Source organism: Pinus tabuliformis, chromosome 6, assembly GCF_031772625.1.
Source record: "Pinus tabuliformis cultivar Carrire ecotype Pingquan chromosome 6, CPIR1, whole genome shotgun sequence".
NCBI classification, from domain to species: Eukaryota; Viridiplantae; Streptophyta; class Pinopsida; order Pinales; family Pinaceae; genus Pinus; species Pinus tabuliformis.
This window is the reverse complement of record NC_142292.1, coordinates 80,474,326-80,497,241: the sequence shown is the minus strand read 5'-3', so window position 1 is coordinate 80,497,241 and position 22,916 is coordinate 80,474,326. Positions and strand designations below refer to the sequence as shown.

General features: G+C 37.7%; 2 pseudogenes; both read left to right on the top strand.

The window, feature by feature from the left end:
- The first annotated feature begins 17,817 nt into the window (after window positions 1-17,817).
- LOC149257354 (adenosylhomocysteinase pseudogene) lies at window positions 17,818-18,168 on the top strand (annotated as a pseudogene).
- A 71-nt stretch (window positions 18,169-18,239) lies between these two features.
- On the top strand, window positions 18,240-19,481 carry LOC149257353 (putative carboxylesterase 18; annotated as a pseudogene).
- Window positions 19,482-22,916: the final 3,435 nt, after the last annotated feature.

Sequence of the window (22,916 nt, the reverse complement as noted above, 5' to 3'; positions counted from 1 at the left end):
TATAAATGGCTAAAAGTTAGAAGTATCAAGGGTTCAACTTTTGGAGACAGTGGAGACTCTGCCCCTCTCAGCGTCTCATCTTCATTCCAGTAATACAAGCTTCTTTTGCTGTTATATGCTCAATCTCCATCTTTCCCTCTGTTCTAAGCTTGCACGTGAATGGGTTATTCATGTTTTCTTCTCTGTCGAATGCCAGATAATTGTCATCTTATCTCTGCGTTGATAAATTAGATTTGTAAACTTCATTTACTTTGTCTAGTTAGCCATTCATATGTGTTTATGTATGTATCTGTTGGTACAGTCAGGATTCTCCATCTATTTATTGGATCTATAAACTATTGAGCATTAGTGGTTGAAAGCCTTGTCAAGCTGAGGGTGTTCATGCATGTTTTGAGTGAAAATAGAGTTGAAACAATCATCTGACTTGATCCAAACCCCAATCCATTTCAATAGTTCAGAGAACAATATTGAATATTTATATGTTTCCAGGCATCTCCAAGCTACAACCTAGGAGAGCTTCCTGGAGTGCTAATAGGGCCAATGCTCAATGTCTGGAACAGAATATCTACAAACCAGTTACAAGTCACTCACTGGCTTTCAAAAAACGTCACTCACAACAACACGATTTCAAGTTCTTACTCTTCACAATTAGTGACCATCAACATGATTTCAAGTTCTTACTCTTCACAATCAGCCACCACCAGCACGATTTCAAGTTCTTACTCTTCACAATCAGCTAGCACACAACAAAATAAACAATTCTCTTTACAGGCTATGCCCACGCTTCAACACACAGCTCAGCCTCACTCAAACAGGCTCACAGCTCAACCCCACTCCAACAGGCTTGCAACTACTCAACGTTCACAACAACATCAAGCTCCACCACACAAGGCCTCTCCCACAGCTCAGCTCAGCTCACCTGAGCTCTGATACCATATCAGAGAACAAAATCACACTCAGAACTTGTTTCTTTCATTACTAAACATTGCAATTTATAGACGTCTTCAGCTACAGAAGAGCAATAACTACGGCAAATGACTTTATTATCTATTGACACTAGCTTACTGCTGAACAGTGATCGATGCCATATGAAGAGTGAGCGAGGCCGTTTGTGATTAATACCTAACAAACAAACACTCCTATGTTTGATTGAAAACATTTATATGTTTTTAATAAAAATAATAAACGAACCTAATTTATTCAATATTCAGATTTCTGGAACTCATTCCCTCTGGATCATTGACAACTCATAATCTAAAGAAAAGACAAGCTAATCACCACTGATTTTTTCCTTTTATTTTGTTTGGCATACAGAAAAGATAGCAAGCCTTCGAGAGAATGGATCTAAATGTTTCGGCCATCACTCGTTACTATCTGAGAATCGATGCGTTCTTTTTCGTAGTATTCAACGGGCATTAATTTTAATTGGTTAACCAAAAACAACAAAGTACAATTTCAATAAAAATAACATGAAGTCTAAATACTTTGGCTATGACCTGTTACAATCTTAGAAGTCGTGCATGCGTATGTGAGGTCTCGCTTACAGCTAGTGCTCCCATTGAATGAATGGATTGGAATAGAGCAGGTAAATTCTTTGTAACGTGGCGCTGGTCATTGAAACATAACTAACATGATCCAGAGAATGGAAAGGATTCAGGTCGAGCCATCTAAATAATGTGTGAAAGGAATAAGGGAGGGCCTCTCATTTTAATTTAATCAGTATAGATTTATTTTAAATACAGATTTAATTATATGAGAAGAAAGATTTAATATTTTTACTAGAAATTAATTTCTTCTAGTGTAGATTGTTTTATGAATTCACATTATTTAAATATTTTGTATAATTTTTATTTTTTTTTTAAATATTTTATTTGGACATAACAGACAAACAGAGTTACACATCACACTAAGCTGTAAAATGAACCCTTTATACATCACATTTCACACTTGGTTGTAGAATAAACCTCTCCACTCAATTATAAAATTAAATATAATACAAACCAGAAAAATCATACATTTTAAACCCAAACGAAAAATATATTCACTTGACAGTAAATCCCATCCATCAAAAACATAAAGGTCAACGGCCGTACATCCACCTAAAGGTTAAATAGGGGAGCCTTCGGCTAACGAAAGGCAAACCCACACCAAAACATTCATGGTTTGCATAGGCCCTCCGGTGGTTTTGAAATTTAATAGTTCCCATGTTTAATCGTAGCCATCCATCTTGTGCCTAATTGTTCGAGTACTTGCTGGAGAGGATATACCTGCATCACACACAAGGGTGAATATGCTCTCAAAATTATTTTAGATTTGTTATCAGTTTTGCAACATTCAGTATAGTTGATTAATTATTGAAGGGCACCAAGTTTTAAAACTAAAAAACCAATAAAACTGGGAATAGAGTGACACTACTACAAATCAATTCCAAACACAAAAATTTTAAAAATTAAAAAATTAAAAAAATTAAATAGAAAATCTGAAAAACTTGAATAATGTTACTAAAACAAATAATAAAAAAATTAAGTGAAAAAACCCTGCAAATACGCAAATACCAACCTCTGGTTTCACCCCACACCTCATTGTTCCAGTCAAGCTTTGATTTTGTTGTTGAATGAGGCAATTAAAAAGGTTGTAGTCTAAAAATTATGCTTTTTTGCCCTAAGAGTTATGAAAATTCAGGCCATATTTTGCAAAAATTTGGTAGGAATTTTTGTAAATCCAAGTAAAAGCTGTCAAAATTCATAATTTTAGGTGCCACATTTTTTATGGTGCTGAATCCATTTCCACCATCAAAAACATGATTCAAACACTGCATCTACAAGATTTTTGATTTTTTTGGCCCAGATTCCAAACACTTTTGGTCATTTGGGAAATTCCTCGGCCTCCTTAGATGACTCCATTAATGTTGGAAATAATAATCCCAACCACCGCAATAAACAGCCTGACAGCAGCCATACTTGTCAGACGTATTTTTGCAGGTTGCGTCTCTGTTTGAAGATGGAAGGGCTGAAGCCAGGCGCAAACCATTCTGGAACGCATAAAGAAATTTAAAGCAGTCAATGTACTTTGGTAAATAGATATGGGCAAGAATTCATTCAAATACTATTGCCCACACTCCAGAAACACTTGCGTGATTTTGATTACACTCAACAACAACATCATATTAATTACTTTGATCTATCATGAATTAAATGTAAAATCGTATGTTGAGTTATATATGAATGTAAAAGTCATTTTGTAAGAGGTTAGAGAAAAAGAGATCGCAAGTCTCTGGGGAGAAAATGGTGGAGCAAATTTTGGTGGGCGCGTGAAAACAACAGTTATAGTATTTTACTGTGTGTTATTCCGCGTGAAATTTTAGTTTTTACTTAGTGAATGAGCCGTAGTCTCATGTGAATGTATTTTTATGTTTTAAAATTCAATATTAAGTTTTATTGTGTTGCTCCAACCTTATCATGTTTATATTTGAGTCTGTGTAATAGCTCCGCGAAATCTAGGTCTGCAAAATCCAAGTCTGTGAAATAGCTTCGTGGTGCGCGAAGGTAATTGCACGAAAGTAGCTTCGCAGTGCGCAAAGCTAGCTACCCGAAAGTAGCTTCGTTAAAGTCATAGCTCTCTGCCCCTCTGCGAAAATTAAATTTCTTAAATATTTCTAACATGGTATCAGAGCGGGTTAAATATTGTTAGTGTAAAAACAAGTGTTTTTACTAGCAGTAAGAATTGTTTTGAGGGCAGATTGTTTTTAACATATTTACCAGCAGGTAGAAAGTTTTTTTTACGCTCAGAAATGGAAACATCAAGCACAATCTTGACTAATCCTCAAATACCTTAGTTTAATGGAAAAAATTATGATTATTGGGCTATTACAATGAAGGCCTTGTTTTCTTCTCAAGACATTTGGGATTTGGTGGAGAATGGTTTTCAAGAACCAGCTGATGCAACAGCATACAATGCCTTATCTCAATAAGAAAAATATTTGTTAAGGGACAATAGGAAGAATGATTCAAAAGCCCTGTTTTATATTTTCCAAGTAGTTCATGAAAGTATTTTCCCAAGGGATGCAGCAACAACGAAGTCCAAGCAAGCATGGGACACCCTCCAGAAAGCCTACCAAGGCATGGCAAAAGTCAAGACAGTAAAGTTGCAAATGTTGGGGAGAGATTTTGAAACACTTTGCATGAAATAGTCTGAGAATATAGACTCGTTTTTTATACATGTAAATGGGTTGGTTACTCAAATTAGGTCTCATGGTGAGACACTTGAGGAAAGAAGAATAGTTGAGAAAGTTTTCAGAAGCTTTCCAACAAGGTTTGAGGCCATTGTTGTGGCCATAGAAGAGACAAAGGATCTCTCACAGTTCTCAGTGGATGAGCTTAATGCATCACTGATTTCTCATGAACATAGACTTAGAGCAGCAAGCTCCTCATTGGAGCATGCCTTCAAGACACAAGTATCATTTGGTCAAGGTCGAGGCAGAGGAAGATCATATGCTAGAGGAAGAGGAAGAAGCCCACACAGAGGTGGAAGAAGCAGCCCTTCAAGCTCAAATGGAAAAGGAAACAATAAAAATCCAAGTCAAGGTCCAAGCCAAAATCAAGCACAAGGTCAGAGGTATGATAAATCTCAAGTTCAATGACATTACTGTAAGAAGTATGGTCATTATGCAAATGAATGTAGAAAGAACCAATATGACATTAGTAACAAACCAAGTGTAAATTTCACAAGAGAAAATCAGAACCATGATAGCATGTTTTTTGCTTGTAATGTAGCACAAGAAAAACAGAGTGATATATGGTATCTAGATTCAGGGTGTAGCAACCACATGTTAGGAAACATAGAAATGTTTTCTGATCTAGATGAAAGTGTGAAATCTGAAGTGACATTAGCGACTGATAGAAAAGTCTATGTCATGGGAAAAGGAAGAGTTAATATTCTAACAAAGAAGGGGGAGAAGAAATACATCTTAGATGTTTACTTTGTCCCCGGTTTGAAACATAATCTCATGAGCATTGGACAACTCATGCAGAAAGGCTACAATGTCTTCTTCAAAAATTATGTGTGCACAATTTTGGATAGGCCTCCAAGCAGACAGTTGATTGCAAAGGTTCAGATGACAAACAATAGAATGTTTCCCCTAAAAATAATATCATATTTGTAGAAAGAAGGTGCACAAGCACAACTATTTATGAACTCACAAGAAGATGGAAGAAAAGAGGCAGTTGCCACACAAGTAAACTTTCGAGCAGAGGTAAAATATGAAAACTAGTTATGGCACTTGAGATTTGGACATCTCAACTTTGGAGGTTTGAATTTGTTGCATAGGAAAGACATGGTGAAGGCTTTACCACTCATAGAAAAACCAGACAACATATGTGAAGGATGTATCTTGGGAAAGCAACATAGAGAGACATTTCTAGCAAGAAAGTCAGTGAGGGAAAAGGCACCTTTGGAGATTTTCCACTCAGATTTATGTAGACCAATGCAGACACCATCAATTGGTGGCAGCCACTATGTACTGACCTTCATAGATGACTACACAAGGAAGACATGGGTCTATCTCCTAAAATAGAAAAGTGGAGTGTTTGAGCGCTTTCACCAATACAAGGCTCTTATTGAGAAGCAAAGTGGACACTACATCAAAGTCCTTAGGACTGATAGAGGTGGAGAATACATCTCAAATGACTTCCTTCGATTTTGCAAGGAGCATGGAATTCACAAGCAATTTATAACAAGATATACACCGCAGAAAAATGGTGTGGCAGAAAGGAAGAATAGGACCATTATGGAGATGGCAAGGAGTATGTTGAAGGTAATGCATTTTCTAAATGACTATTGGGCTGAAGTTGTCACTTTTGTAGCATATATCTTGAATAGATGTCCAACCAAAAGCATCCAGAACATTGTTCCTGAAGAGGCATGGAGTGGAAGAAAACAAAATTTCACTCACATGAGATATTTTGTATGTGTGGCGTATGCACATGTCCCTGATGAGTTGAGGAAGAAGTTGGATAGCAAGGGGGAGAAATGTATATTTGTTGGATACGGTGATGAATCCAAGGCATACAAACTCTACAATCCATTAACCAAGAAGGTCATAATTAGCAGAGATGTGCAGTTTATAGAAGAGGAAGAATGGGATGGAAGTTTTGAAAAGACGGTGAATGTCAAAGCATGCCTACCATATGAGGACAAAGAGGAATTAACAGCAACAAGTAATTCCTCAACAGTGACTTCCTCTACTCCTATTCAAGCGCAGCAAAATAGGTAGCAAGCAATGCCATCAACAAATAATAGGACAGTTTCGCATAGCCAAGCAAGTGCTTCTCCAAACACACTGCTAAGCATGACACCAAGTGACATGTCAAGCCCATCTTCAGCTGTAGGTTTTAACCCCGTATAGAAATTACCTGCATACGAATTCTAAAAGACATAAAATAAACAACACGAGAGCATAACACATAAAACACATATACACAGAGATTTTCCCCTGGATCCCAAAACCAAGACGACCAGCTTGATTTTTCATTATTTTCCTTTCAATGTTATAATACATATTTATACATGCCGAAGCATCCAATACCATGGACTGAAAACCATCGCGTCCAATACCATGGACCGAAAACCATCGCATCCAAAAACATGTGTAGAAATCATGCACAAAACCATAGGCCCAACCTAACACAGGTTCCAAAACAAAAATTTTCTGGGGCGCTCCCCCAAACCCCATAGAGTGGGGTTTCCTACACCCCTCAAACCCCCTGTGACACCCCCGCTATGCAATCAACGCAACAAGGGGGGGATCTGCCCCCCCTCTAACCCTCGGTTAACTATGTGGGCTAGTCGTGGAAAGAATATAATACAACCCAACATTCTCCCACTTGTTGTTTTCTTTCCACAGGGGACCACAAGAGATCTTAGTCATTTATCCATCTCTGCAATGCCCATTGTTTCTCTACACCAAGAGAACTTCTTAGAGCTCACAGATTTTGTCAATGCATCTGCAGTATTCTTCAAAGTGTCCACCTTTACCAGCAATACATTTTTGTCTTCTATCATATCCCTCACAAAGTGATATTGAACATCAATGTGCTTTGTCTTTGAATGATATGCAGGGCTCTTTGCCAAGAAAATTGCACTTTGGCTATCGCAGTTTATCCTTATAGCTCCCTGTACTAACCCCATACTTGAACACAACCTTTACAACCAAACTGCTTCCTCGCTTGCATGATTGGTTGCCATGTATTCTGCTTCTGTAATGGACGGTGCCACTACAAATTGTTTCTTACTCATCCAACTGACTGCACCTCCAAATAGGTTAAACACATACCCACTTGTAGATCTTCTCTAATCCAGATCTCCAACCCAGTCTGCATCAACAAAGCCATGAATATCCAACACTCTGTCTAATCCTAGTCTTCCTTGGTAGCACAAACAATAATCACTAGTGCCACGCAAATACTTGAAAACCCACTTCACTGTTGTCCAATACTCCTTTCCTGGTTTTGACATAAACCTGCTCAATACTCCCACTACATGTGCAATGTCTGGTCTAGTACAGACCATTGCATACATCAGACTACCGACTGCACTTGCATATGGAACACGGTACATGTTCTCTTCCTCTTCTTGTGTCTTGGGACACTATTCAGCAGATAACTTTACCCCCACAAGAATAGGAACCTTCACCGATTTACTATTTTTCATATTAAATCTCTGCAATATTGTCTCGACATACTTCCTCTGGTTTAACCAAATCTTCCTCTCTGCCTGATCTCTTTTAATTTCCATGCCCAAAATCTAGTTTGCAGCACCAAGATATTTCATGCCAAATTTGGAAGACAATTGGGTCTTCAAATCCTGGATAATTTCTTTGTCATTTCCAACCAGCAACATATCATCCACATACGAGACCAAATAAATAACATGGTCACCAATTAATTTAAAATACACACAGTGATATGCTTTGCTTCTAGTGAAGCCAAGTCCTTGTATAAATGTAGCAAATTTCTGATACCACATCCTTGGTGTCTGTTTTAACCCATACAGTGACTTCTTTAACTTGCATATCAGTTCTTTCTTACCCTTCACCGCAAAGCCTTCAGGTTGATTCATGTAGATTTCATCTTCGAGATCCCTTTGAAGAAATGTTGTCTTCACATCCATCTGTTATACCTCAAAATCAAAAGCAATAGCAATAAATAAAAGTAATCTAATAGAAGTTACCTTGGCTACAGGAGAAAAAATATCACCAAAATCAATTCCCGGCACCTCGGAATAACCTTTTGCCAACTGAGCTTTGTATTTCTCCACCTTTCCTTCTGCATTTGTCTTCTTCTTAAACACCCATTTGCTACCAATGGGTTTCTTTCTAACAGGCGAGATCCCAAGCCTCATTTTTGTGCAAAGATACCATTTCGTCAACCATGGCCTCTTTCCAGAGTTTTCCATCCTCTGAATCTACTGCTTCCTTCACAGTTCTGGGATCATCATCAATAATAGATAAAACAAAATTTGAATAGAAAGCAAATGGACTATACCTTTTTGGTTGCCTTCTTTCTCGAACTGATCTTCTCACACCCAAAGTTTGTGGCTCTTCATCTTCTAATTCCTCCTCTTCTGTAGAGTCTGATTCTTCCTCCTTTAGCTCAAACTCTATCTTCTCAGGTTCCTTTGGTTGGACTTCATGTTTAATAACATCTTTCACCTCTTTGAACACCACATCTCGGCTGTATACAACATTCCTTGTTACTGGGTTCCAAAGCTTATAACCCTTTAAACCATCCTTATACCCAATAAAGATGCACTTTTCAGATTTACTATCCAAACTGGTTCGTTTCTCCTTTGGAACATGTACATATGCATCACATCCAAATACCCTCAGATGTGAAAGAGATGGTTTCTTACCAATCCATACCTCTTATGGAGTTTTATCCTCCAAACGCTGATGAAGGTGATTTGTTGACCAGGTAGCATGTTGTCTTCACTGCCTCTACCTAGAATTCTTGTCCTAATCCGGCACCACTGAGCATGCTTCTTGCCCTTTCCATCAATGTCTTGTTCATTCTTTCTGCAACTCCATTTTGCTGAGGTGTATATAGAGTAGTCTTCTGCCGTGCTATACCACACTTCTTACAGAATTCTTCAAATTCCTTACTGCAAAACTCTCCACCGTTATCTGTCCTCAACACCTTTATCTTCTTCTCTGTCTGATTTTCCACCAGAGCCTTAAATTCTTTAAACCTATCAAAGACTTTAGATTTCTTCTTAAGGAAATATATCCATGTATTCATTGAGAAGTCATCTATAAATTATACATAGTACACAGACTTACCCAGTGATGGAACAGGTCCAAACACATCACTATGCACAAGCTTTAATATATGTTTCACCCTCTTACTACCAGAGGGGAAACTCACTTGATTCCGCTTCCCATATACACAATTTTCACAGAAATCAAAATCCAAAGAGCTATTACTCATACCTTCTACCATACCTTTACCATGAAGTATTTGAAGGCCCTTCTTTCCAATATGTCCAAGCCTTTGATGCCACAACATGGTCTTCTCTCTAGAGACCACTGGATTTTTTGCTCCACTTTCAGGAACCATAGAACTGTTGCACCCATCAACAATCGTGCTACCTTGCAGCTTGTATAGAGTTCCAATTCGAACTCCCCGCATCAATACTAGTGCTCCTCGAACCATATTGCAGGTATCCTTCTCGAACACTATTTTTACACCTGCATCATCCAACTTGCTTATAGAAATCAGATTTCTAGCCAATGCAGAAATATGCAGAACACCCGGAAGTGTTCTAACCCTTCCACCTTGCAACTTCAACTTTACTTTTTTTTTACTAACGATTCTATCCTTCCTATCATCCCCTAAGAAGACATCACCACCATCGTATCTCATACTCGTAGAACCATTCTCTATGGGGAGTGAAGTGAAAGGATGCACCTGAATCAATCAATCATGCCTCATGATCTACATGTGTACTTGAAGAAGCCAAGTACACATCCCCACCTTCATCTGAGGTGGTTTTCGCCTCTGTAGAAGGAGCATCATCAGATCTCTTTCCTTTATCAAGAGCTTTAGATTTACAATCCCTTTTGGAGTGCTCTTCCTTGTTGCATTTCCAGCACACCACCTTTACAGGTTTTCTTGGAGATTTAGATCTCCCACTCAATGACTTATTTTTGTTTATGTTCTGGGACCGTCCTCATACAGACAAGGCATCACCATTCTGACTTTCCATATTTTTCCATCTCATCTCCTCCGTCAGCAAGGATGAGACTATTTCATCAAACTGCAAAGCAGTTGCATTGCTACCTATTGCATTAACTAGACTATCCCACGAATCTGGTAGAGAACACAACAAACTGATGCACTTATCTTCATCTGAAATTTTAATCAACAGATGCTAACTGACTTACCACAGTATTAAATGTGTTCAGATGCTCTGTCACTGATTCTCTTTATTTCATCCTCAGGTTATACAGCTTTTTTCGCAGGAACAGTTTATTCACCAGAGACTTAGACTGGTACAAAGTCCCTAACTTGTCCCACAAAGCCTTTGTGGTAGCTTCTCCTGATACATTCATCAACACTAAATATGAGACACACAATCGTATTGTGCTCTTTGCTTTTTGATCCAACTTCTTCCATTCTTCATCGGACACTCTTGTTGGTTTAGTACCCGGATCTACCACGTTCCACTGATCTTTATCCACCAACAGATCCTCCATCTTGAGTTTCCACAACTCAAAACTCTAACCATTAAATTTCTCGGTCTCTATCTTTCCACTGCTTGCTATCTTCTTTCACCACCAAAATCGATCTTGCAGATCTCCCACTAAACAAGGTCTACCACAGGCCTGAGTGAAACCCCTCAGCAACAAAGGTGTCCCCTTGAAGCCAAAACAGCTCTGATACCAAATGTAGGTTTTAACCCCGTACAGAAGTTACCTGCATACGAATTCTAAAACACATAAAATAAACAATGCGAGAGCATAACACATAAAACACATATACACATATATTTTCCCCTGGAACCTAAAACTGGGACTACTAGCTTGATTTTTCATTATTTTCCTTTCAATGTTATAATACATATTTATACATGCTGAAGCATCTAATACCATGGACCAAAAATCATCACGTCCAATACCATAGACCGAAAACCATCCCATCCAAAAACATGTGCGGAAATCATGCACAAAACCATAGTTGGGTCTGCCCAACCTAACATAGGCTCCAAAACCCAAATTTTCCAGGGCGCTGCATCGAACCCCATAGAGTGGGGTTACCTGCACCCCTCAAACCCTCTGTGACCCCCCCGCTACGCAATCGGCGCACCGAAGGGGGGGCTTCGTCCCCCCTCTAACCCCCCGGTTAACTACATGGGCTAGTTGTGGAAAGAATATAACACAACCCAACATCAGCAAGCACAAGAAGACCAAAGTTCAAAAATTTAAATGAAATTTATGAGCAAGATAAAGTTGATAATGGCGTAGGTCTGAATTCTTTATTTGCATTATTTTGTCATGTAGATGACCCAATCCACATTGAAGATGCGGTTAAAGAAGAAAAATGGGTTGCTGCAATGGAGGAAGAAATAGAAGCAATATAAAGGAATGACACATGGGAGTTAGTGAGCCTTCCAAAAGGAAAACATGTTATTGGAGTGAAGTGGGTCTATAAGACCAAAAGCAACATTAAGGGAAAGATTGAAAGGCACAAAGCAAGGCTAGTTGTCAAAGGATACAAGTAGCAGCATGGAAGAGATTACACAAAGATGTTCACGCCAGTCACGCGGATGGAGACAGTGAGCGCAGTTGTGGCGATTACCATGCAGCGCAAATGGAGAGTATATCAAATGGACGTAAAATCAGATTTCTTGAATGGAGTGGTGAAAGAGGAAGAGTATGTCGCACAACCACCTGGTAATGAAATTGAAGGCCAAGAAGACAAAGTATATTGGTTGAGGAAAGCTCTTTGTGGGTTGAAGTGAGCACCGCGCGCATGGTGCAACAGGATAAATGCTTATTTGTTGGACAATGGTTTCGACAAATGTGATGGTGAGCCTACTCTCTACATCAAAGAGAGCAAATGTAAGATTCTCATTGTCGTCTGTTAGGCCCCTATACTACTAGTGTAACCCCTTATTGTTATTAGTACAACCCACTTATTATATTGATGTACCCATGTAGTGCCCATATTGTTACTATTGTGCCACATAGAAGCCCACTATTGTTATTATTGTGCCCTTATATTATTATTGTTAGGTCAGATCTGATTATGTTATGACCCCTTAGACTCCTATATATAGAAAGGAGGTCTTTTCATTTGTATCATCAAAGAATTTCTCATTTGTTTAATGTAAAGGAGGTTGCCCCCTCGAAGAGGCTGAATTCTATGGCGTTGATCTCTCTTTTCTATCTTTTTGTGAGCTCGTTTCAGAACATTTGGTATCGGAGTTTTGGATTCTAGGTTTCGCTGCTCCAAACAGGTCATCGTGGCATTTTCGCTATAACGTTTTTCTGTGACGTTTCAGAAGCTAAAAAAAAACCCATTTGAGAAGAAATCACGCTGAATGTCGGGTCCGAATTTCAAAGCTTTTCGCACTATATTTGCAGAGATATGATCTGAGGAAGTTGGTCTTTTTGCAGACTCCTGAATTACATTCCAAACAGGTGACCTAGGGAAAATCGTCATAACTTCCTCTATGAGCATCGGATTGAAATTTCGTAAGAAGGTACAAAAAGAGAACAGACTGTAGTTTCTTGTAGATATTTTTCAGAGCCAAAGGTCGAAACAGTGACACGTGGCACTTCATACAAGTTCGCTCTTCTGGAAAGGTCTATAATCAGGTCATCTTGGGAGATTGTGCATAACTCTTTCTTGGAGAATCCAATTTGGATTAGACTGGTGGCATTGGAAAGAGGACACAGAGGGCTACTACAGGTCATAATTTCAAAACTTAAAGATCCGAAAGTACAGAGTTACAGTCATTTCAAGATCGAGCTCCTAAAATCAAGAAAAAGCAAGATGAGGAAGTTTGATGGCAAGGATCCGGTAAATTGGATACTTCAGATGGAGCAATATTTTGATCTATATGGTGTACCACTGTTACAAAAGGTATGTATTGCATCTTCATATTTAGAACCGGATCAATTTTTATGGTATGAAGGGATTTTTTCTCGTAAACAACTTGTTACGTGGTCAATTTTCACAGAGGAAATGATAGCACATTATGAGGATACAAAGAGCAACACCACAACAATTGGAAAGAGTAAAAGGGCTTTGTGACATAGTGGAAAACAAAATTATGGAAACCAGGAAGCATACCCCTCACAACTATAAAGATGGAAGTGTTGTTTCTCCTAGCCTTCCACAACCTACAAGGGTTACACCACAACAATTGGAAGAAAAAAGAGAAAAAGGGCTTTGTTACAATTGTGATAGAAAATGCACTAAAGGTCATAAGTGTGCTGAGAAGAAATTATTTTACATAGAATATGAAGAGGAGGAAGAAAAGGATCAAGAAACATCAAAAGAAGAAGATATACGCCAGGACCCCACCCCAGAGAAAGAAGAAATGAATCAAACCATATCTTGTAAAGCATTGGCAAAAATTACCACTCCTCAAACTCACAAGATAGAAGGACATATCAAGAAGAAAAAGGTGCAAGAAGTGAAAGATCACATCGAGAAAGAAGAAATGAATCCAACCATATATTGTAATTCATTGGTCGAAATTACCACTCCTCAAACTATTAATATAGAAGGACATATCAAGAAGAAAAATGTTCAAGAAGTGAAAGATCACATCGAGCATCAAGAAATGAATCCGACCATATCTTGTAAAGGATTGGAAGAAATTACCACTCCTCAAACTCTAGAGATAGAAGGACATATCAAGAAGAAAAAGGTTCAAGTAGTGAAAGATCACATCGAGCATCAACAACAAGTTCTCCAAATTTTAAAGGATAATGCCACTTCGGTGCAAAATCAAACGAAACAACAGGTAGATCAACATCGTAGCGAAAAATGTTTTGATGTAGGTGATTGGGTATTTTTACTGCTACATCTCAAGCAAGCTATTTATGAGAAGGAAATGTTGGAAATACTACATGCACTTAAAAAATGGCGACCTTACCGAATGGAAAGACTCTTCAAGGATGAGGATGTGGAAGTATTGTTTTGTACTATTTCTATTATCCAACCAAATTGGATAAACGAAGCAAGGGATGAGTGGAAGAAGGATGAAGAAGTATGGCCACTTATTCAAAAGTTGCAAAAGATCCCAATTTAAATAATATTGCCAGAAATTGAAGAGGAAGGAAAAATCATATTGGAACTTGGAGCAGTCACAAAAACAAGAACTCGACAGCTACGAAATCGATCAATTTCAGAGTATCTCATCAAGTGGAAGAACTTACCCGCTGAAGATTCCACATGGGAGGATAAGAATTTTATACAAAAGCATCAAGAACTACTCAAGCTTTGAGGACAATGTTTTTTGAAGGAGAGGGGCATGTTAGGCCCCTATACTACTAATGTAACCCCTTATTGTTATTAGTACAACCCACTTATTATATTGATGTACCCATGTAGTGCCCATATTATTACTATTGTGCCCCATAAAAGCCCCCTATTGTTATTGTTGTGCCTTTACATTATTATTGTTATGTCGGCTCTGATTATGTTATGACCCCTTAGACTCCTATATATAGAAAGGAAGTCTTTTCATTTAGATCATCCAAGAATTGTTCATTTGTGTAATGTAAAGGAGGTTGCCCCCTCGAAGAGGCTGAATTCTCAGGCGTTGATCTCTCTTTTCTTGGTTTCATAACATCGTCTTATATGTAGATGATTTGATTTTTACAGGCAGTGATGATTTCTTCAGCACTGATTTCAAACAAGTCATGAAGAGTGAATTTGAAATGACTGACTTGGGATTGTTAAGATATTTTTTGGGCATAGAAGTGAAGCAAACAAAAAATGACATTTTTATCTTTCAAGCAAAGTATGTGGCAGAAATTTTGCAGAGGTTTAAAATGCACAACAGAAAGTCCGCACCAACTCCAACTGTCATAGGGTTTGTTGGGTAAGCTTGACTCAGGATAGAGTCAAAGTTGACCAGGTTAAACAGTGATGGTTTTGGGGCACATGGTATTGTGCACCCATAGTATTTTTCCCGTGGTATTATATGTAATGGAGCTTATAAAAGATTGGAAGGACTTCATTGTAATGTAAGACCTCGAGGTGAGCGGTGAAGGCTCACTTGGTCGGATTGGCCAGAGTTTTGGCCAATGCTAATGAGATTTTATTAGGTTGGGTTTTTCCCCGGATTTGGGGTTTTCCCGGATAAACATTTGTGTTTGTGTGTTTATGGTTGTTGTTGGTTATTTTCTTATATATATTCCTCTCAGCAATTATTTATGTTATGCAGTAAATTTCTTAACATCTGGTATCAGAGCTAGATATTGGCTTCAAAGGGATTCTTTGATGCCAGGGGTTTATAGTGCCTGATGAGATCAATGCAGCATTTTTTACAAATCTAGGTTTAGAAAATAATGGTGGAACAATCGTACGCGGAAGAACCTCGAGGAGAATGTGCAGAAGATAGTGCCGTAACTACCAGGGATCACAGTGCATTTGCGATATTTATCGCTTTGGAACATGCTAACGAATTGTTTGGGATTCATGCGGCTATTTAAAGAAGGTTGACAGATACCTTTGGTCAGTAGAAGAAAATTGTTCATGCGGTTTCAAAAATTGTTCGTTTTCTGCTACGTGAGGCCACCGGTGTTGGAATCTACGAGGTTCTCGGGCTCGCAGTTGGAGCGGTTTGATAGAAGTTTCTGAGCAAATCAAATTGAGAGAGGATGGATCAGAATCGCAACAGCAATAAACCAAAAAAAAATTAATGAGGTCAAAATTATTGCATGTAAATGGGCATACTACTGTAAGACCTGGTAAGGCATGTGTACCTCTTGGTGATCACCGGTAAAGTCTGGGTTAGACCTAGGTGATAGGGGGGATGTCGGGTTAACAATACCCCGGGTAAAAACTCTGAGGGGGGTAAGAGCTAGAGTGAGCGGGATTGTCTCACTTAGCAGGTTTGGCTGGAGTTAATCAAGGAACCCTAAGTCAAGTTTAAGGGGGGAATTGCTAGGTAAACTTGACTCAGGATAGAGTCAAAGTTGACCAGGTTAAACAGTGATGGTTTTGGGGCACATGGTATTGTGCACCCATAGTATTTTGCCCGTGGTATTATATGTAATGGAGCTTATAAAAGACTGGAAGGACTTCATTGTAATGTAAGACCTGGAGGTGAGCGGTGAAAGCTCACTTGGTCGGATTGGCAAGGGTTTTGGCCAATGCTAATGAGATCTTATTAGGTTGGGTTTTTCCCCAGATTTGAGGTTTTTCTGGATAAACATTTGTGTTTATGTGTTTATACAAAAGCATGATAGGCAGCTTGATATATTTGACCGCCACTAGGCCAGATATAATGTATGCACTAAGTTTGGTGTCAAGGTTCATGGAGACACCCAAGGAGACACATTGGCAAGCAGCTAAAAGGATTCTGAGGTATGTCCCAAACATAAAAAATAAATAAATAAATAACATAACATAAAATTGATAACTACAATTATAATTATAATTAATAATTAAATCAGCTTAGATCCATCTTAACTTTGTATCTCCCAAAAGTTGAGAGATCAAATTTATGAAAAACAAATATTTATAAAAAAACATTTAATCCCTCTCAACACTTGATAAATCTAAAATTAACATGAATTTAACCTAGTTATCCATCTTAATTTTATATCTCCTAAACATAAACCTAAAGATCAAATTGTAAAAAAAAAACTACATTTAATCCCTCTTAACACTTAATAAATTAAATAAATCTAAATTAGTTTCAAGATAAATCCACATCATACTTGTTAAATTATTTACTCAGATTAAGTCACAATAAAATAATACTAGTAATCAAGTCTGCCTCGGTCTGAGATCCGTGTTTGATCGACCACAGGAGATAACCCATTCGCAAAGCAATCTATTTGGATCCACCTGGCCGTCCGTGCCCCTATATCGGGAAGAAAACCAAAACTATATAAGATTGATTAGCCAATTAAACAATTCATTCTAAGCTAGGTTTGCAGTACTACATGGTTCTGTCGGTTCCCATTTTTGCATTTCTCCTTAATTTCAGAGCTTCTTGGTATTAGAGCTCATTTTTGCATTTCTCATTAATTTCAGAGCTTCTTGGTATTAGAGCTGACTGATAAAGAACAAAGGGGTTTTTAGTTCAGATGTTAGTATGTTAGTGATAGGATTTGGAAATGGTGTATTGATTTTGGGGTTGGACTATGAAAATCCGGAGTTGTCTATAATGCGATTTTTTGGAGATTCCGGTAACGGAATCCGGTGAAAGAAATTGAGGTTAAATCTTGATTTGTTGCAGTTAAAATGGTTTTTTAACTGTATATTTGGATTCAGCACCCTCGAAAACCTCTGGGACGATTTCATTGTGCAGAAACTAGCTATCAAACTTGCGATTCCAATAAATTCCTACCGGATTTCGACTGGGAAAACCCGCCAAAAAAACTTTCAAAAAGTCGCGTTATAAACAACTGCGAAGCTATCATCTTAGTTATCATTGTCATCATCGTGGCTGTCTTATTCCTATATTTAGGACATTTTAATTAGGAGATAGGACAAGGCTGCTTCTGGCCCAGAAAAGGTGGCCGGACGGGAATTCAAGGTGAAGGATCTGTTGCAGGCGGATTTTGGGAGAATGGAAATTGAATTTGCCGAAGTTGAGATGCATGGATTGATGGCCTGCAGAGCTGAGTTCGGACCCGCTCAGCCCTTTAAGGGTGTCCCGATCACTGAGTCCCTCCAGATGACCCTCCAGGCCACAATGCTTAGTGAGTTTCTCAGAGCTCGTGGTTTTAAGGTGACATGGTGCTCCTGCAACATTTTCTCCACCCAGGACCACGCCGCCGCGGCTATTGCCCATGAAAGCGCTGCGTCGTTCCCTTGGAAGCGGGAGACGCTGCTGGAGCACTGGTGGAGTACTGAAAGTGCTCGTAACTGGGGTCCAGGCGGTGGCCCTGATCTGATTGTTGATGACGGCAAGGGCTAACCAGCCATATATTGAGTCATAAATACCCTTGCCATCTATGTATGTGGTGCACGTCAGTGGGATGCCATACATAACTCCGGCGGGCGACCTCGCGTTTCCGGTGACATACGCGGGACCCAATACTCCGCCTGCGGATGTATGCATACATCGTTCCTATTCATACTCTTGTATGGATGAAAGGGCATGACCATGTATACTCCACGCTGTCAACTCAACACATAATTAATGCGTACTATCTTCCAAATTTTGAATTGTATAATGGCGCTCTAAAATTCGAATTCGAATTTCGAATTTGTTAACCCACCTTCTAAAATCCAAACGCGAGCGCAAGCTGGGGAGGACGAGCTACAACTTCAGCAACATCCTACAGACTTCAATGCTATAACGTTCGGCTTTGAGCTCAATTAGCTGACTGCAGACCACAAGCATGCCCACACGGAGTTCACACCAAGGACTTCGTCATCGATACCAAGATGGGAGTCTGGGTTCATCTGTTCGTGCTCGAGATGGGGAATCGAAGGTGTCGGAGGAGAAAAGAAAGAAAGAGGAATTGGGGTCCCGCTTTCCTGTCATCTTCTACTTCCATGGTGGCAGGTTCTCTAGCTTCTCTCGCCATTTTCTATTACACAGAATATTCTGGAGGCACTTAGCGAGGAGGCACGAAGTTATAATCATCTATGTGGATTGTAGGTCCTCCCCACAGTATCGATATCCCATTCCATGCAAAGATTGCTTTGGTGACATCACATGGCTGTGCTCGGACAGCGGTCGAGCCCAACTCCCAGGTAATGCAGATCTATCTCGTTGTTTTCTAATGAGTGACAGTGCAGGTGTGAACATAGTTCACCAGGTGGGTTGCAGGGTCTCGGCGCAGAAGGATATGGCTATGAAGGGAGTGAGAATAGTGGATATTGTGCTTCTGCACCCATTTTTCGGTGGGGAGGAGAGGACGCCCTCTGAACTCAGACTTCAGAGAGCTCCCATCGTCAATATCAACAACTCTGACTGGCATTGGAAGGCATTACATTTATGTCTATGGTGCCAACAGGGACCATCTCGCCTGCAATGTATTTGGGTCGAATGATATCTCCGTCCTCCCCCTTCCCCCAACGCTGGTCGTGGTGGACAGCCATGACGCTTTGTTGGATTGGAATCTCAGATACGTTGAGAATCTTAGGAAAATTGGCAAAGACATTGAGCGTCTCTTCCACGGGAAGGGCATCCACACATTTTTTCTATTTTTCTACCTAAAGTCCTGGTCGAGGCTTATATGAGATCTCAACTGATTCATGACGAAATTCTGTGGAAAATGAATTTAGTTGCATTGAAATACAATGCATATGGTGGCGGTGATAAATCAATATATAGTGAAAAGCATGTTTTTACCTTGTATTTTTTATTTATTTATGTAGAATAAGACTTGTCCAAATTGTTTCGATAGGTTAAAATTTAATTGGTTATTATATACAAAGAGATCGTTGAAATATGATATTGAAATTATATATATATGTGCGCACATTTCTTTTTAAAAAAAAACGATATCTAATATTTTAGGATTTTTATATATTAAGTATTAAAAAATATATTTTATATTAAATTTTTTTTAGATATTAATTAAAATTTTTAAGTTTTCCTTTTAGTGTAATATTGTTTATTTGTAAATTTTTTATTTTTTAATATTATTCAAAAATTATACTAAAAAATTAAGTTTTATTTTTAATGTAATATTGTTTATTTTTTAATTTTGTAAATTAAAAGATATAAAAACTATATAATATATTGATGAATTCTATAAAGTTAAATAAAATTAATTATTTAAATACAAATAAAGTGGGAAAGTTCATGATCTTGATTCACACGTTTATGCAATCTATATTTAGAGAGTTTTATTGAATCTATAACACGTAGGACTTTAATCATTCTCAAATACAATTCAAGCTATGGAAACTATTATTTTCTTTTATGCATATATTTGAAATGGAGGACATTAATAATTCTAAAATATAACTTCAGCAAGGGAAACTCTTATGCTCCTCTTAGGGGAGATATATAGAAATACATAACAATCACAAGGGGAGATATATAGAAATACATAATAATCACAATTTAAGCAAAATTGTTATTTCGTTACAAGAGGACATATAGCAATCACTTTAATTCTTGAACTCATTAGTTATTTTATGAGAAGTTATTTAATGCAACCAACATTGATATGGTTTGGTAATGTTTTTATTGATATATAATTTAAATAAAAAACATGTAGTTGCACTATGATTGGTTGGTGGTTAGGTGACATAAATCTCATAGAATGTATTTTAATAGGTAATAGTTGCTGAGGTTATTATGCATTCACTACTATATAGTGTATTCATTCTATTGCATTCATTTATCTCTTGTGCGGTGAGTACACCAAATTCATTCTTTTGATGTGTTGTATAGGGAAATTCATTTGATCTACTGATCTTTATCTACTTGTTAGCTCAATAAATGGTTCACATTTGAATTTGTAGGTCGTCAATCCAAGGCTGCTTGGAAGCGGGAGCGGGAGTGAGAGACAATTTTCAAAAGTTTTCGAGTTGGGAGCATTTTTTATATAATATATTTTTATATTTTATTTTTTTGCGTATATGTCAACAAAAGCATGCAGAACAATGAATTAGATATGAAAAGCATAAAAACATGGATTAAACCATATAAGATCAATCATCTAGTAGTGATAATCTTCGTCAACCACAAGTCCACACACATCTCGATTCTCATCAACCTTAAAGTCTTAAAGTTTCAAAATTCAATATATAACATTTGTCATCACTAAAGTTGTTCTTGCAACCATTACCAATCTATAACAAAGAATATCAATCATGAAATGAAACTCCACGAAGCATCATATTCATAATTTACTACAAATGAGTTATGATTGTCAACTTCAAACTTCAAACTTAAATTGTCATATATTGTTTACAAAATATACCATAATAAATATTAAAAGGTCAATAGTTATAAAAAGTACTAGAAACTAGAAAAGACAGTTAAATGTACCATCTACTTATATTTCTTCATGCCACAAGAAACTTTTGATTTCTTTTCTCGTGATCTATGAATAATGGGAATCTCCTTTTCTCGTCATCTATGAATAATGGGAATCTCCTCGCACATACTCTAACCACATCCAGAACTAGAGAACACATGAATTCCACGTAATGTTGCAGATGGAGGTGGAAACAAAGCTAGTGCAACTTCAGCCCTAATAGTGGATGGGTGTGGCATTGTTGTTGATGCTATTGCTGCTACTTGATGATTGTCATCCTCATCATCCAAAAGTTCTACTTCCATCTATTCTAAATGTAAGGCTCCATCTCCAAATTATCCTCCTTCGGTTTGTTGTCCGAAGTGATATATGCTCTATCAAACCATTCTTGCGGTTTGAAAAGCATGGGAAAACATAGTCCAACGCCGCATTGTGACAAGGATTGTCTCAATATCAAAATCAACCATGGTCAAATATAGTCCAACGTCGCATTGTGATAAGGATTGTCTCGATATGAAAATCAACAATGTCAAACATGGTCCAACATTGCATTGTGACAAGGATTGTCTTAATATATAAATCAACCATGTTCAACCATGTTTATTTTAGGGCTTATAATATTTATCTTAGGGTTTATATACCTTGGGTCTATAATATTAATCTCTTGGGTTTAATATTATTCCTTTGTGTTCATAATCCCTTGGGGTTTTAGTATTAATGTCTTTGGTTTACTATTCCCTTGGGTTTACAATGTCAATCCCTTGGGTTTATTAATATAAGGGTTCATATTCCTAGGGTTTATTATTATTCCCTTGGGTTTATTATATCAATCCCTTGGGTTTATTAATATAAGGGTTCATATTCCTAGGGTTTAATATTATTCCCTTTGGTTTATAATCCCTTGGGTTTTTAGTATTATTCTGTCGGTTTATTATTCCCTTAGGTTTAGCATTATGAAAATGATTATCTCAATATGGAAATCAATCATGGTCAACCATGGTTTGATTTCGCATTGTGACAAGGATTGTCTCAATATGAAAATAAACCATGGTCAAACATGGTCCAACATCACATTGTGACAAGGATTGTCTCAATATGAAGATCAACCATGGTCAACCATGTTTATTCTAGGGTTTTAAATATTTGTCTTAAAGTTTATATACCTTGGGTTTATAATATTAATCCCTTGGGTTTAATATTATTCCCTTGTGTTCATAATCCCTTGGGGTTTAGTATTAATCCCTTAGTTTTATGATTCCATTGGGTTTATAATATTAATCCCTTGGGTTTATTATTCCCTCTGGTTTATAATATCAAACATGGCCAACCGTGGTCAATCCTGGTCAACCATGGTCCAACTTTGCATTGTGAAAAAGATTATCTATATATGAAAATCAATCATGGTCAACCATGGTCTTGTGTCGCATCGCGATAAAGATTATCTCGATATGAAAATAAATCATGGTTAAGAATGGTCAAATGTCACATTGTGACAAGGATTGTTTCAATATGTAAATAAACCATGGTCAACCATGTTTATTTAAGCGTTTATAATATTTATCTTAGAGCTTATATACCTTGGGTTTATATTATTCCCTTGGGTTTAATATTTTTCCCTTCAATTTATTAATCTAAGGGTTCAACCATGGTCGAGCATGGTCCAATGTTGCATTGTGACAAAGATTATTCAATATGAAAAATAAACCATGGTAAATCATGG